The following is a 13,994-nucleotide window of genomic DNA, read 5'->3' as shown; positions in this document are numbered from 1 at the left end:
GTGATTGTTGTTCACCGCATAGGGTAAAAAGTTCAACGCATGTATAACACGATTCAATTCAGAACAGGTATTTTATTCATGTATGCACTTGCAGATTACAATCCGATTACAATGACTGCAATGATCTATCGATGATTCCGAGGACATTTGTTTACCGCATAGGGTAAAAAGTTCAATGCATGTATAACACGATTCAATTCAGAATAGGTACTTTATTCATGTATGCACTTGCAATTGTTCCAAACAAAAAACTCAAAGAAGAAGAAAGATGTATGTTGTCAGGACTTTGATGCCCAATGGATGTCAAGGCAACTGGTCAAAAGTCTAGAAGGTAGACAATCAGCAAAGGTTGCCAAAAATGTTAATTTTAACTCATGTTAAAATTCAGTTCTGAAAAATCAAATGAAGTAAGGCATACATGTTTATCGCTTTCAAGTCATATTCAAAATTGCAAAAAGAAACACTTTTAATATTAAAAGAATAGATAATGTCCTTGTATTATTCATCATGATAATACAATTGATATTTACAAACATGAAATGATAAAGGAATGCTGAAAATGAAATTTTCTCACACAATCGACCATGAGAGTAGTCCCTAAACTACTGATATATATTCCTACTTTGCCAAAATAAATAACATGAAAGAAGAAGAAAGAGAGGAAAGGTCACGGGCACCAGTCATTGCTTGTAATGACTGGTTGAGTTGCATCTATTTGCTTTCACCCATTTGTTGCATCGAACTGCGTGCCATCCATGCCTTGAACGCTGTATTCATAGAAAAGATTGTTAGATCCAATGGATCTAAGCAATGACTGTGTCTCATCTCGCCTCACATTCATACTCCTATCATGCCATTCATCTTTGCAAAATAACAATATATATCAGCAGAAAAGGCAAACAATCATGCCAAAATGTTTTATTATTGACATGTTTGTTTACTATGCAGAGTCTTGTTTCTAACAGGTACGCGGATATAACGGTAGGCTCCCTCAAGGGTTATTGAGCCCGGCATACCCATTAGAAATAGTACCTATGAAGCTGATCAAAACAAGTACAACAAAGTGTAAAAGGGACGTATTCATATATGAAACCTTTTGCTTCTACAATAGATATATGTTTCAGCAAGTTCAACAAAGATATGCTATAGTAGAAGAAAACATTAAAGCAATAGATATATGTTTCAGCAAGTTCAACAACGATATGCTACAGTAAAAGAAAACATTAAAGGGACAAGTCATCATAGCTTGAAACCTTTTGTTACAAACATATCAGAAAAGAAATAAATGTTTTAGTTGAAGGTGTTCAACAAGTGCAAGCGCAAGTATACTGAAAGAAGAGTCGACAAGTAGCCACATGAAATATCAGCAAAAAAATGAGAGATTCAGCAAGAATGTTCTATATTGCATTAAAAGTAAACGATCATTATGAATTCCTGAGTGTAAATGTACAGATGAAGCAATCATTATACAAATAAAGGGAGGAGCTATCTAAGGACTAGGGCTGTTTCAAAAATATGAAGAAATCAAACAATGAAAGAGGGATAATGATAGGTATGTGCATGGTAACATGGTTTTGAGCTAACGGTGAGCACATCAAATTCTGGTAACATTATTTGCAATCTATATACTTTCAAGCCTTGTCATTAGAAATGCCAACTGCAGCGTGATATAAATGAACAATCATATGGAAAGTTTCCAGCTATAGTGTTCCAAAAAGGGTAGACAAAAGGTTTTTGTAGCATTCATCGAGATACAAGAATTTTTGCATTCATCAGTAATAGTAAAAAACTTGCAATAACAACTGCTGATTAGAAAGTTAAAAAATGAATGAAACTACAACAGGTATATGATAATTGTATATAAAAGGGCTGCAAAGTGCAATTACAAAGAGAATGGATGTTATTTAGATCAGACATATGAATAGCAAGCATATCAAGATTAGCTACAGCAACAAATAAGGACGTCTAAATGCAACGAAAAGAGTCATGTTTTGCTCTCCAAAATATCAAATGACAACTCCTAGCAAACGGAACCTAATCACGGCAAGGAAAGTCACAAGAGAATGCCAAAAATGCAGCCATATTTTCTTAAGGTTGAGACCCAGAAGTGACCATAGGATTAGATCCTCACCAAATGCAAAGAGAATAATCAGGAAAGTGCAGAGGTATTATGTGCAAAAAAGATCCTTTTTGGGTTTTAAGTCCAGTATAACAGGAAGAAACCTCATTGTTTAAACAAGTCTCTGGAAAGTCCACACAACTACAGTCATACCCATAAAAGCTCAGTTAATGAAAACAACAGAGGATCTATCCATTAGAGCTTACTCAAGTAAAACCCTCAAAATTAGATGGATGGACAGTTTGTAGTGCAAAGCAAGTCTTATTGTTAGTAAATAATGGCCAAATGTTCAAGCAAAGCCTCGTTTTAACCAACTGTACACCCCAATCATGGTGTTGAATTCTTCCAGGTCTCTAGCGAAAACAACAAGTGGCAAGTGTTCGAGAAGAGACACCTAGTTATGGTTATGGAACCAACTCCAGAATGCCAAAAGGAAATGTCAGAAATCAGGCCTGTGAAATGCTTCAGAAGACTCGAGATCTCTTTCATGGCCAGCTAGGGTTTCTTAACACTTGGAGATCAAGGTAACAACTTTGAGAAGAAGCATCCAGTCACAACTAAAGGAGCCAAATGACGTGTAAAATAACCATCAAATACAATAGACAAAGAGAGGCCACAGCCAGAACAACTCCAGACATTCGTTTCATGGAAAATAAATAGGAGAAAAGGAAGAAAACTCCAAAATGTTGTTTGAAAGTAATAGAGAAGGCATACCATGAAAGATGAATAGGCCAAATACACAACTTCAGCCTGGGGAAAACCAATCACGACAACAACAATAAGCAAAAAGAGAATGCCATGAAATATAGGCAAATAAAGGCCCGCAAAATTCTAGATCTCCTCTCCAAGCGAAGAAATCTCCAGGCACTCTCTGCATGGGTAAAAACTAAGAAAAAATGCAAAGCAAAATTTCCAGATTCATTCATCATTGATGGCAAGGGTTTTCTCAAACCCTCTCCTCTCTCCATGTATCGACTCATGCAAAATGAGCAATAGGTTTTAGGTTTTACCTTTTTGCATTTTGTTTCTTCCACCCAATTTCATATTGCTTTCGGGTCCACCCAAGATTTGTTTTGAGGAAGTAATAGTTATTTATTTACATAGTTTTATAACTTTATTTATATAAAGCTATATATTATGTTAAATAAATATATTATTGTTTTGATTTGAATAAGTAAAAATTTGTAATTATCATTATAATAATTGGTGCTTTATAAATGGATTATTTAATAATAATTTTTTATACATCAAAATAGTGATCAAGAGAGAGCTTGAGTCATTAAGGGAATTGTGTGTAGCATGCGTTGCCATGTGTTAAGAGTTTGACTTAGCTCTTAAGTTGTTAACTGAAGATGATCAATGACTTGTTAAACACAGACCCTTTGTGATTACCAAGTTTCTTAGTTATCATTTTGATACTTTCAGTCTTAGGGATAACTTTTGAGTCTTTTGTGGAGACACTTTTGGAAACTTCTAAGTTGTAATTGAGTGTTCATCATAAAGACTTGGTGGAAGCACAGTTTGGAATCCATGTGGCCTGTTTCCTTAGCTTCTAGAGTCAATTTTGGAGCAGATTTCCCTTAAATTTGACCTACAGTCCCTATTTTGGAGAGAGAGTGGTGGAGTTTCATTATTGTTATATACTTCTATTTTTGAAAGAGAAAGGGTTCATAGTTTGAGAGGAAAGGGATGTATATGTTATATTTTTTTCTTAGCACCTTTTTCTCAATTTTTCTGAGTTGTTCATGCAAATGTATTGTTCTTTGGGCTTTTGATTATAATATAGTTTTCATTGGACTCAACTTTTTGGAGTAAGATTTGGTTGTATGTCTTTGGTGATTGATGTTATTTAATTGTGTTTCATTTAGAAACCTTTTGGGTAATGTCTCGTTTTACATTTTCCATGTCTAATATCTATTATGCATAGGTCTTGAGTTGTGTTTCTTTGATGATATATTTGACTGTGAAATATTTCCTTTCGTAATATTCATTTTTTGCCTTCTCTTGAAATATTTATATGTATTAACATTTCCTTCAAGGTGTGTCTTGTGGTTATCTGTTGAAAGTGTTCATTTTGTCATATAATAAAACAGTAATCTGCATTACTGTTCAGGTGTATCACCTTATTTTTGATATTTTAGGTTTTCCATTTACAAGTCTCCCTTTTAACCCCTTTTCCATACAAGTTGACATATTTTATTAGTATAGGTGAGTTCATCAGATATATCATATAGGAACCAGCCTAGAACTCAGAGATTTAGTCGGATCATAGGTTACCCACAACCTCTGATTGATCCCATGTTGCTCCAAAATTGGTGAAGTTTTAGGACATTAGCATCAGGGTGCAAATTTTGGAGATAACAATGCGAACCGACATCATCAGAACTGACAACATGACCTGTAGCATAGCACCTAATACCTGTATTGATGATGTAGGAGTCAGGATATCCATAGAAGACAACTCAACAGAGATCCCAACATACTCTTCTTCGCTGAAACCTGTTCAATTATCCCACAAAAAATCCAATTTAGGTGTAGACCAACTCTGCACCTGATGCAAATCTTGAATAGTGAGTCAAATGACAAATACCAAATTGAAAACATTCATCAGAGTATAAACTCTATCGCTAGTATGATCATCTCCATTGCCAACCTCATGCTGCTGTGATGAATCCTCAATCACATCAGTGTAAATCGACATGCCATGGTTCATTTCCCCCTGCGGCCTCAATGCGCAAGTATGACATTTAGAGAAAGGCCCCTTGCACCAATAGCAGAGCTATTGCCTCCTCAAATCCTCTCTAGAAGTATCATCAAATCTCCCTACTAATTTTCCGTTGTCCTCAACAACTGGTGGGGACTCCTCATCAACAGGGGGGACAAAAGATTTCGAAGTAACCTAACCTTGGTTTGAGAAGATGACTCCAAGTCTCGTGCCTTCCTCATCGCTATCTGTAGAGAAGATGGGTTCAATGATTTGACCAATCCATAGAGTGGCTCAGTCAATCCCTCCATAAATAGCATCCGTAAATAGCATCACTCATCTGCACTCCAAAATATCACAAACCATGATTGAGAGCGTTTGGAACTCACTGATGTAACTCTCTAATCCATCAGACTGCTTCAGTTGAGCCAACTCATGGAAGTGGACACCTAGATCCTTCCTATCATATCTCTCGATTAGGCGATCCACGTGATGAAGCCCAAAATTTGAGTCTCCAATTTTTGTCAAGATTGGGCAAATGTGAAAAGTTTTTTATTGATTGTGGCTAAGGAGACTAAGATGAGAGGATCAAAATATTATAACATCAGACTCTAATATAGCAGAACCATAAAAGTATCAAGAGCAAGACAAGGTCTTCAGCGCTATTGACATTGCATTTCTCTACCTATCAAGGATTCGCTGTCTGGGTATGTCAATTAATAACATTTTGGTGGATTGATTTCCTGCATTCTATATTTACTTGTTCACTTGCTTGGAGAAGGTAACTTTCATCATCACCAAAAAAAAAGCTTTCTGAGAAGCTTGTAGATATCAGCTACTTGACTGTGGAGAGCAATCTGAAGTTTGTATTGTCAGAAGAATGCAGAAGAAACACTGAAATTCTTCAGATGGGCACAAAGTCAAACAATTTTCAAACTTATTTCAGTAGTATATGATCTTTTCCTCTCATTGCTGATTAATGATATGCAGAAAAATTACAGAATCCACTCAAGGATATGAGCACCAATGTAATTGAACCAATAGTTGATTCTCATGTAGATATTGCAAATATCTATACCATTGTAAGATTGCTAAGTTAACTGATATTGAAAGTTTGGGAAGTAAAATATCTGTGTTAAAGTGTATCCTTGACCTGTGTGTCTATTACTGTGGCTACAACATGAGGCATCAGTTTTGGCTTTAACAGTGATTCTGGAACTGCTATTATCTTCTACTGAATATGTATATGTGTGTGTAAAATTGAGCACACCAGCAAATAGAAAGTCCTTAGGAACATTTAAAGGCTGAGGCAAATAAACTAAAAGGTCATTGGATGTTAAAATCTGTATACTTAAACAGAGGACATCAGACCTATGAGATGAAGTCACCGATAAATAAATTGCTTTGAAATTAACGTGCTGGTTCCTCAAATGAATGAGCAGATGTTGCATAAAAAGATGACTTGAAGAGACATATAATGAAGGATACTGGACAGTGATCAAAGGCAGAAGTAATCATCAAAGACAGTAATATATCCAGATTTCTGCATTAAACCTTCATCATTTATAGAGGATGACACATCAGAATGTATGGAGGCAAACCTTGATTATCTTTCCTTCCTTGAGAATATTCGAAATTGATGAACTTATTTTCTATGGAATTGCATCGTTGTTCATGGAATGGGCACTGGAATTAAGAAGCAAAGAAGTCTTGGAAACACCAAAATGTGAAGAGTCAATTATAGGTGTCTTGAGCAGGTCTAAAGATTATCTTTGCAAGCAAGTGCAAGGCTTGGCAATTAATCCATATATAAAACACCAGGTTTAATAAATACACGTAGAAAAGGATGGGGATAATAAGAAACACTTGTGAAGCCTGTGTGCAAGCATAGTCGATTGGCAACAAAATTGAATTTTGGTGTCAAATACACTAGGAATGACAGGTGCATTTGGAACCAGTAACAGATACTACAACACAAAAAAAATGGGAAGCCAAGCAATTAGCATACAAGTTTATAGAAAGCGACAGAAGTTTTCGTGTTCTTCAGATGATTGAAGCCAAGAACCATGTGTATGAAAGGTATCTTGTGCGTAAACAATGAATCTTCATACAGGCAAAGTGATTCACAATGGGAGAAATAAATAATTTTCACCAAAGTTATAATTATGGAGATGCCGTCAAGGATTAAAAGGTCCCAAGGGATACATTAAGACTTTAAAAGATTAAAAATTGTATGACTGCGGATTTAAAAGTGATTGGTTATCGGGAGTCATTAGTTTTATTTTAAAAAGAGGCGTGATTAATATGTGAAGGGGTATGATTTTTAAATTTAAAAGTCATAACTTTAGAATAGGAAGATATAAATAGGAGTTGTTTTATTCAAAAAATAACAACAATATTCATCATCTGAACACATTTATTCTGTGAGGAGAAAAATATTTTTATTTTATTATTGTATGGAGGAATAAGGGGTCTATTATGATTTTGTAATATAAAGTCCATTATTTTATTTTTAAATAAAATAAAATGTCTTTTGTTTATTTTTAAATGGCGTGGAGATTTAAACTACAGGCGAATCATCCTTCATAATTATATTTTAGAATTCTGTATATGATTTCGATATTAGATAAGTGGGCATGGTCAATTAGTATTTTAGATTTGATCATCATAGGTGTTGTGAAATATTAAATTGTTTCCGTACCTCTGTCCAATTTGTCTCCTTCTCAGCGGAGTTAAAACTCAATCTGGACTAATTTAAGATTGCATTATAATTGGTTTGTTGCATCTGGATTATTAAAATTGTTGGCAATATAAGTGCATTGAACATTATGAAGTTGTATGTGAAAGTTCACCGAAGTTGACTCTATCGCCTGGATGAACAGAAGCACTGGTCTTTTGTTATTAAAGTCAGAAAATCTATATATATTCCTTCTGAAAGCATCAATTCCATTATTTTCAAAATTTATACAAAACATTCAATTACCAAATATTCAGCATTCAGTTTCAGTTTCATCGAGTTCGAAGACCTTGCTAGTCAAAGAACTCCAAGTTTAAATTCGCTATAGAAAAACCTTGAACCGGACAGTCAGTGTTTAAGGTAAAGGTTAACCTGCCTGGGTATCGCAAAGCCTGAAGTGCAGGGAAATCTAAGCGATTTTCATTTGTTGGCCAAAATTTGATTGAGAGATCCTACCAGAGAAGTGATAGGTTCTTGGATTTCCAATCTGCGGTTTTGGGAACCAACACCACAAACTCCTGATAGGAAGTTATTTGATCATGTTGTAAAGAAACTAACCCATGGTACCACCAGTCAAGGGCAACTCCATCCAGATGCAACACTTCGAATTTGATAGCATCCACCTCTAACATAGAACGTTGAGCCAAATATGTGCTGAGCTTATGGATCCAAGCTCGAGTTGTAACTCCCACTACCATTGAAGTGCTCCAACGTCATCTTACTGGCAACTTGTTGTAACTTTGTTGAGGCTTCTGTCTCTCAGGTGTAGGCCTTGCTTTGGAATGGTCCCGTTTCTGAGTCAGGAACCTATCAAAATTTAGATGCTCTTTAATCACTTGTGGTAAAGCATCCCACTCCGCAAAGTGTGCCACCACGCCATCAACAAAAGGAGTGGCCTCTGACTCAAGACTAATCGCATCCACCTTGGGTTTCAGAAATGTGGGCATCTATGGCCTATCATGAGTGCCAATATGTATGTCAGCTAACTCGCCTTGATCCTCATCTCGAAGCGTCTTCGTAATTATCACCATATCGAGTTCTATCCTCGATTTGAGATCTATGAGAATTAGCAGAAACATCTCGAGCTCTCTCCCTACTCTGACATCAAGGAAGTGCTATTTGTTGCAAAGTGGTAGACAACTATTGTAGTACTCATGTCATTTGTTGCTGTCCAACTGCCAAGTTTCTGAATGTTTGCAGAGCCTCTTTGTCAATCTCTACATCAACATCTCTAACTCTCGAACCACTTGAACCACCCGGACTACCAACAAAACCAAACTGTATCTTAGGTTCACCTTCCCCAGGTGGAGTGGTAGGACCTCTATGGGTATGGTGTGTACTTGGCTCAAATCTTCTATCATCAACCATGATATTGGAAAGCAGATAATAAATCAAATATTGATTGCAACCCTAACCAAGCACTGACCACTATCAACTAAGCTCAATTTCTATAGGTTGGCAGGAAACCACTCTGATACCACCATTAATAACCTTGTCTTGGCACCACTGAAATGCTAATGGAAATTGCTTGTTTTCTTTGTAGTTTTGTAGTTTTCTCATTTTTTGATGTTTTGGAATATATGCTTTTTTGAAATAAATAGACTCAACGGAAATACTGAATTTTAAAAAGAAATGAAATAACTTGAATTTATGAATCTAGCTATCAATTATGCAATTATTTAATGTCCTATCACATGGAAAATTATAAACAATAGATTAGAACTTGTGTGTACAACTCAGTTGATTAGCGACATTATAGAACCTAGACAAAAATGAGATCAACTTCCAATTCTACCAAATTGCAGTCCCTAAAATGGAATGATATTGCAACTTGCATAAAATCATGGCTTTGAAAAACTGATTTTTAGCCTTAGATCATCCCACACAGGCCCTAGATCAGATTGGCGGCCCTAATTTAATAATCATCTAGCAGAGATGGGCAACAACAACCCAATTATTAATAGTGCCAAGCTCTAATTTGGCTCCCAAGTCCAAATCAGAGGTGGTGAGAAATGTGTGCTAAGCCCCCAAAATTGATTGCAGCTCCCTCTAGACAAATTGCCAGGCTTGTATTGCTGACTCCTAGCCTGCAAATTGATACAAGAGGTTATGGTTTGGTCAATGAAGCTTGTTATTCATAGATCGCTTTCGTCCAGAAAGTAATTGGCAGCCACAATAATCCAAATTGATGCCTCCTTAATTATAGTTGCAGGTTGGCAATAATTCTCCAACATATCCTCTAAATTAATCGTCACAATTACTTCCAACAACCAATCTCCTTAGACACAACAAGAACAATAGGAGAGATGGCAAAATAAATTGCAAATGCAGTCTCCGATTTTTTCTCTGACTTAAATTCTTAGAATTACCAATTCCCTATTACGATAATAAATAATCGTCTATTATTAGTTAATGGTAATCTATTTGTAAACTATTGTAAATATTAGAATGTTTCTAATATTTAGTTAGCTTTAGTTAGTTGTAGCTTTTTTAGCTTTCTTTCAGCTAGAATAGAATGTTTTTGTTCTTTACGATCGTTTCCTAAGGAAACATGGTTCCATTCTTTTGTATATAATGACCTTTTGGTCTCTGCTAATAACAAACAAATATTTTCCAATTAGTTCGTAATATGATATTAGAGCCAATACTCAATTTTTTTCAAAAATAATTATAATTTCTTGGTTGAAATTATCTACTTTCTATTTTCGAAATTATTTACATGCATATTGTTTATCGCATAGATTAATTAAGAAACAAACAATAAATACGAACATGAACAGCAACCAGCAGAACTCTTATTATTATTCGCATATGCCCACAGTACATTATACTCGATGGTATGATATGATCTCCTGATTACAATGCTTCCCGAAGGGGTTATAAATACTTTTCGAAGAACTTTCCCGAAGGGACCTGTCGGCTTCCTTTCCGAAGGGACCCATCGGCTGATACACAATTTCCTTTCCGAAGGGACCTGTTGGCCGATAACAATTTCCTTTCCGAAGGGACCCATCAGCCGATACACAATTTCCTTTCCGAAGGGACCCGTCGGCCGATACACAATTTCCTTTCCGAAGGGACCTGTCGGCCGATACACAATTTCTACCGATGACATCATCCCCCGCAAAAAGAAAATTCGTCTCCTGAAGACTACAGAAAAAAACTTAAACAACTAATACAACAATATTGATCTGCCATATCACTTTCACATTCATCCCGTTGCATCTAATGCCTTTGCTAACACAATACTGACTCCTCAAGCTGACCTTGATAGCCACCTGTGCTGCTTTCTCTGCTCCCAACTCCTCAGTACCCTGAGCCAAGTGTCGCCACACTGCCTCCAACTGGATGATCAGCTCCTCTCGAGCTCTCTACGTATCTCATAGCCAACACCTACTCTCAGTGCCTTTGATACACAGACACTCCAAGTCTTCGCAACTAGTCAGACTCCCACGACTGATATCCGCATTGATTTGTCGACTTTTTTTTTTTTAAATTTTTAGAAAACCTCCTGTCACCCTTTTGTGCTACCAAATAGCAAGTAGAAGCCGTACGCCAAAACCCCACTCTTCAAAATCTATAATCTTGCAATCCAAATTCGTACACATGATATGTTTGAAAAATCTGTACAATCACCTTGCATTCCCAACTACAATTTCCGTATGCTGCTTTCCTTTAAAAATTCGTATAGAAAAATGGCTCTAAAATCCGTATGCTTAATATATTTGCTTGAAAATCCGTACGAGACACAAGCTTATAACAAGCCATACGGTATCTTCCTCCAAAAATCCGTACAGCAGCCTCTTGAGAACCCGTACAATTAATTTATCTGGAAAGCCGTACACCATCCTCCAGACATTGAAAACCGTACGATAGTCCTTTTTTACTGTGAAATCCGTACGATAGCAATGAAATCCGTACGGTGGCAATGAAATCCGTGCTCTGGCAGTGAAATCCGTACGTTAGCAATGAAATCCATACGGTGGCAATGAAATCCGTACTCCAAACATGAAATCCGTACGTTGGCTTTAAAAATCGTACTACAAGCATGAAATCCGTACATCCTCCTTCAGATATGAAAAACCGTACGTTACTTCTGTTTCCCTTCAGATGAGAACCCGTACGGTGTTGTCCCATGCAATTATGAAATCGTACGGTGCTTTCCAGAAATCATACGGAACTTTTTTTTTTTTGAACAAGTATGTACAATATTTACATATGTACAGTACTTACAGTCTTCTTCTCTTAGTTGTTCGTCCATGGAGGTGCATTACTTCTTTCATGGCAGACATTCAACTTCGACCTATTCACTGTGTCGGCAACTTCCTTTCCATCTAGCATCCATTGTTTTATTGCTCCATTATCACCCACTTCCTGAATTTGATATTGTCCGACCCACTTAACTCTGAACTTGCCTAGGTTGATCTTATTCCGTCCATCATCCCTCAATGCCAACTGTCCTGGTTGAAACCTGCTACGCCTGTTCTGTGTCATCTCCATATCGCCCAGTTTGTTCTCGAAGCTCTGTACGATGGACTCCGTCAGCTGCCCCTTCTGGCTGTGAATAACACGTCCACTCCGTACTGCTGCAACTTTTATTAAACCCTTCCTCTTTGTTGCCTGTGCAGACTGTATCATGTGTTTTCCTTGCCGCCGGTACCTTTCTGCTATATCTATGGTTCGACGTAATACTTTCTTCCTGCGCAGTCGTACAGTAGAAACTTTCCTTCTTTTGGGTTTGTACTGTATGTTCTCTCCTTTAGCTTTAGTCATATCCGCGTTTTCTTCTTCGGCTTCTCTGTGTTGCTTCGAACATTCATTTCTTCCTTCGGCTTCTCCGTGTTCCTTTAGACATTCATTTCCTCCGTCAGCTTCTCTGTGTTTCTTCGGACAGTCATTTCCTCCTTCGGCTTCTCTGTGTTCCTACGGACATTCATTTCCTTCTTCTTTCTTACCTTCGTCGATCCTTAGCATATTACAACTTGGAAAGAGCTCGTAATCCTCTATGTGCCAGTGGTAAAGACCATTTATTGAATCCAAATCGTCATCTCCTTCCAATCGTAGGACTCCCTCCTGATCGGGTTCCATAATCTGCCTCCTCTCATCGTCTTTCCCTTCAGAATCTGACGATAGAGCTTCTTCTCCAACCATCTGAGTGTGTAGATCAATGACATACTTCCAGCCTTTGCTTTCAAGTGATAAAGTATTTTTCTTCCAATCGTGCTTTGCCTTGGCCTGTATCAGCCACCCCCGGCCCATAATGGCATCATATCCTCTCCGCTTCAGTGGGATCACGACAAAATCCAACAAGAATGGCTGTGTTCCAATCATGACTAGTTGTGCTATCAGGACTCCCAATGGCTTGATTCCATGTTGATCGGCTGTTAGCAGCTGGAATGTAGGCGGCCATAATGTTGGCTGTCCCAACTTTTTCCAAGTGTCTTCAGGCAACACATTGACACCGGACCCTCCGTCCACAATTGTTTCCGTCAATACAGTCCCGAGAATTCCCATTTCGACGACTGCCGGATGGTGTTCGGATGAGAGGGCTAACAACATCGGATCTTCTGCACTTGCGCCACTTTCCTTCTCCTTTTTGTCCACTGTACTTGCTTCACTTTCCTGCTTCCTTCCATGTTCTCCTGGTAGTTGAGTAGCGGGAACGATGTTTGTGAGTGCCGATCGAAGCTGAGGCATAGTGAGCAATAGATCACTTATCCTGACAGGTATCTCGGCTTGCAAAATTTGTTGTACAATGTTCTGTTCTGCGCAGTTCCGTACGGAAGTACTCGGCGTGTCCTTCAGGTGTGTCGTTTCTGCCTGTGTTGTTTTTTGGATCTCTACCCGTGCTTCCTCCAGTCTCTTCTTTTCTTCCATCGGGTCGGGGTACACTTTCGCTTGCTTTCGTGTGATGGCCAGAACCTCTTCTTCGTTCGTCCTGACGGTGATTAAGTTTACTCCCGACTTCGAACACCTAGCATCTTCATGATCACCAGGTCCACACCATCGGCATAGCAACTTCGGTGTGTTCGCCGTTGTACACTCTTGGGCGAAGTGACCCCATAGATTGCGTGCGCGACATTGAACAATTGGTCGACCATTCGCATCATACTGAATTCGACTCCTTCTGCCTGTATTGTTGTTGCTGCTATTGTTGTTATTTTGACCGTGCCAGTTGTTTCTGTATCCACCCGATGTGGCACCTTCCGTACTGGTGTTCCCGTTCCCTCCTGACGGGGATGCCTTTTGTGTCAGGAACACTTGCTGCGGTGTTCTTGTTTTCAGATTGAAAGGGCATTCCTTTACCGAGTGTCCCATAATTTGGCAGATCTCGCAAAATTGCTGTTTCGGGCAGGATCCCTTCGTATGGCCTTCCTTCTTGCACTCCGTGCACCACAGTTCATTGCCCTTAGTCTCCTTGTTCATGTTTTTGA

The 13,994-nt window shown here is 38.0% G+C and overlaps 1 protein-coding gene and 1 long non-coding RNA gene across 4 annotated transcripts in view; one reads left to right on the top strand and one right to left on the bottom strand.

Moving 5' to 3' along the window:
* The window catches only part of LOC149564318 (FAD-dependent oxidoreductase family protein), a 176,093-nt gene that overhangs the window by 115,974 nt on the left and 46,125 nt on the right, over positions 1 to 13,994 (top strand). The gene's annotated exons all lie outside the window — the stretch shown is intronic.
* LOC149564320 (uncharacterized) overlaps positions 1 to 13,994 on the bottom strand; it is a 138,763-nt gene that overhangs the window by 116,169 nt on the left and 8,600 nt on the right. The window contains exon 4 of one of the 3 annotated variants that reach the window (XR_016364185.1): positions 678 to 767. The exons of 1 other annotated variant lie outside the window; for it this stretch is intronic. This is a non-coding gene — a long non-coding RNA (uncharacterized LOC149564320). Of the gene's footprint in view, positions 1 to 677; positions 1,041 to 13,994 lie in introns of all 3 variants that reach the window. One more of the 3 variants, XR_016364186.1, reaches the window with a different exon arrangement.

This window comes from Cupressus sempervirens, chromosome 4 (genome assembly GCF_028749045.1).
Source record: "Cupressus sempervirens isolate cs-2001-9-10 chromosome 4, ASM2874904v1, whole genome shotgun sequence".
NCBI lineage: Eukaryota > Viridiplantae > Streptophyta > Pinopsida > Cupressales > Cupressaceae > Cupressus > Cupressus sempervirens.
This window is presented reverse-complemented; position numbering and strand designations above follow the sequence as displayed.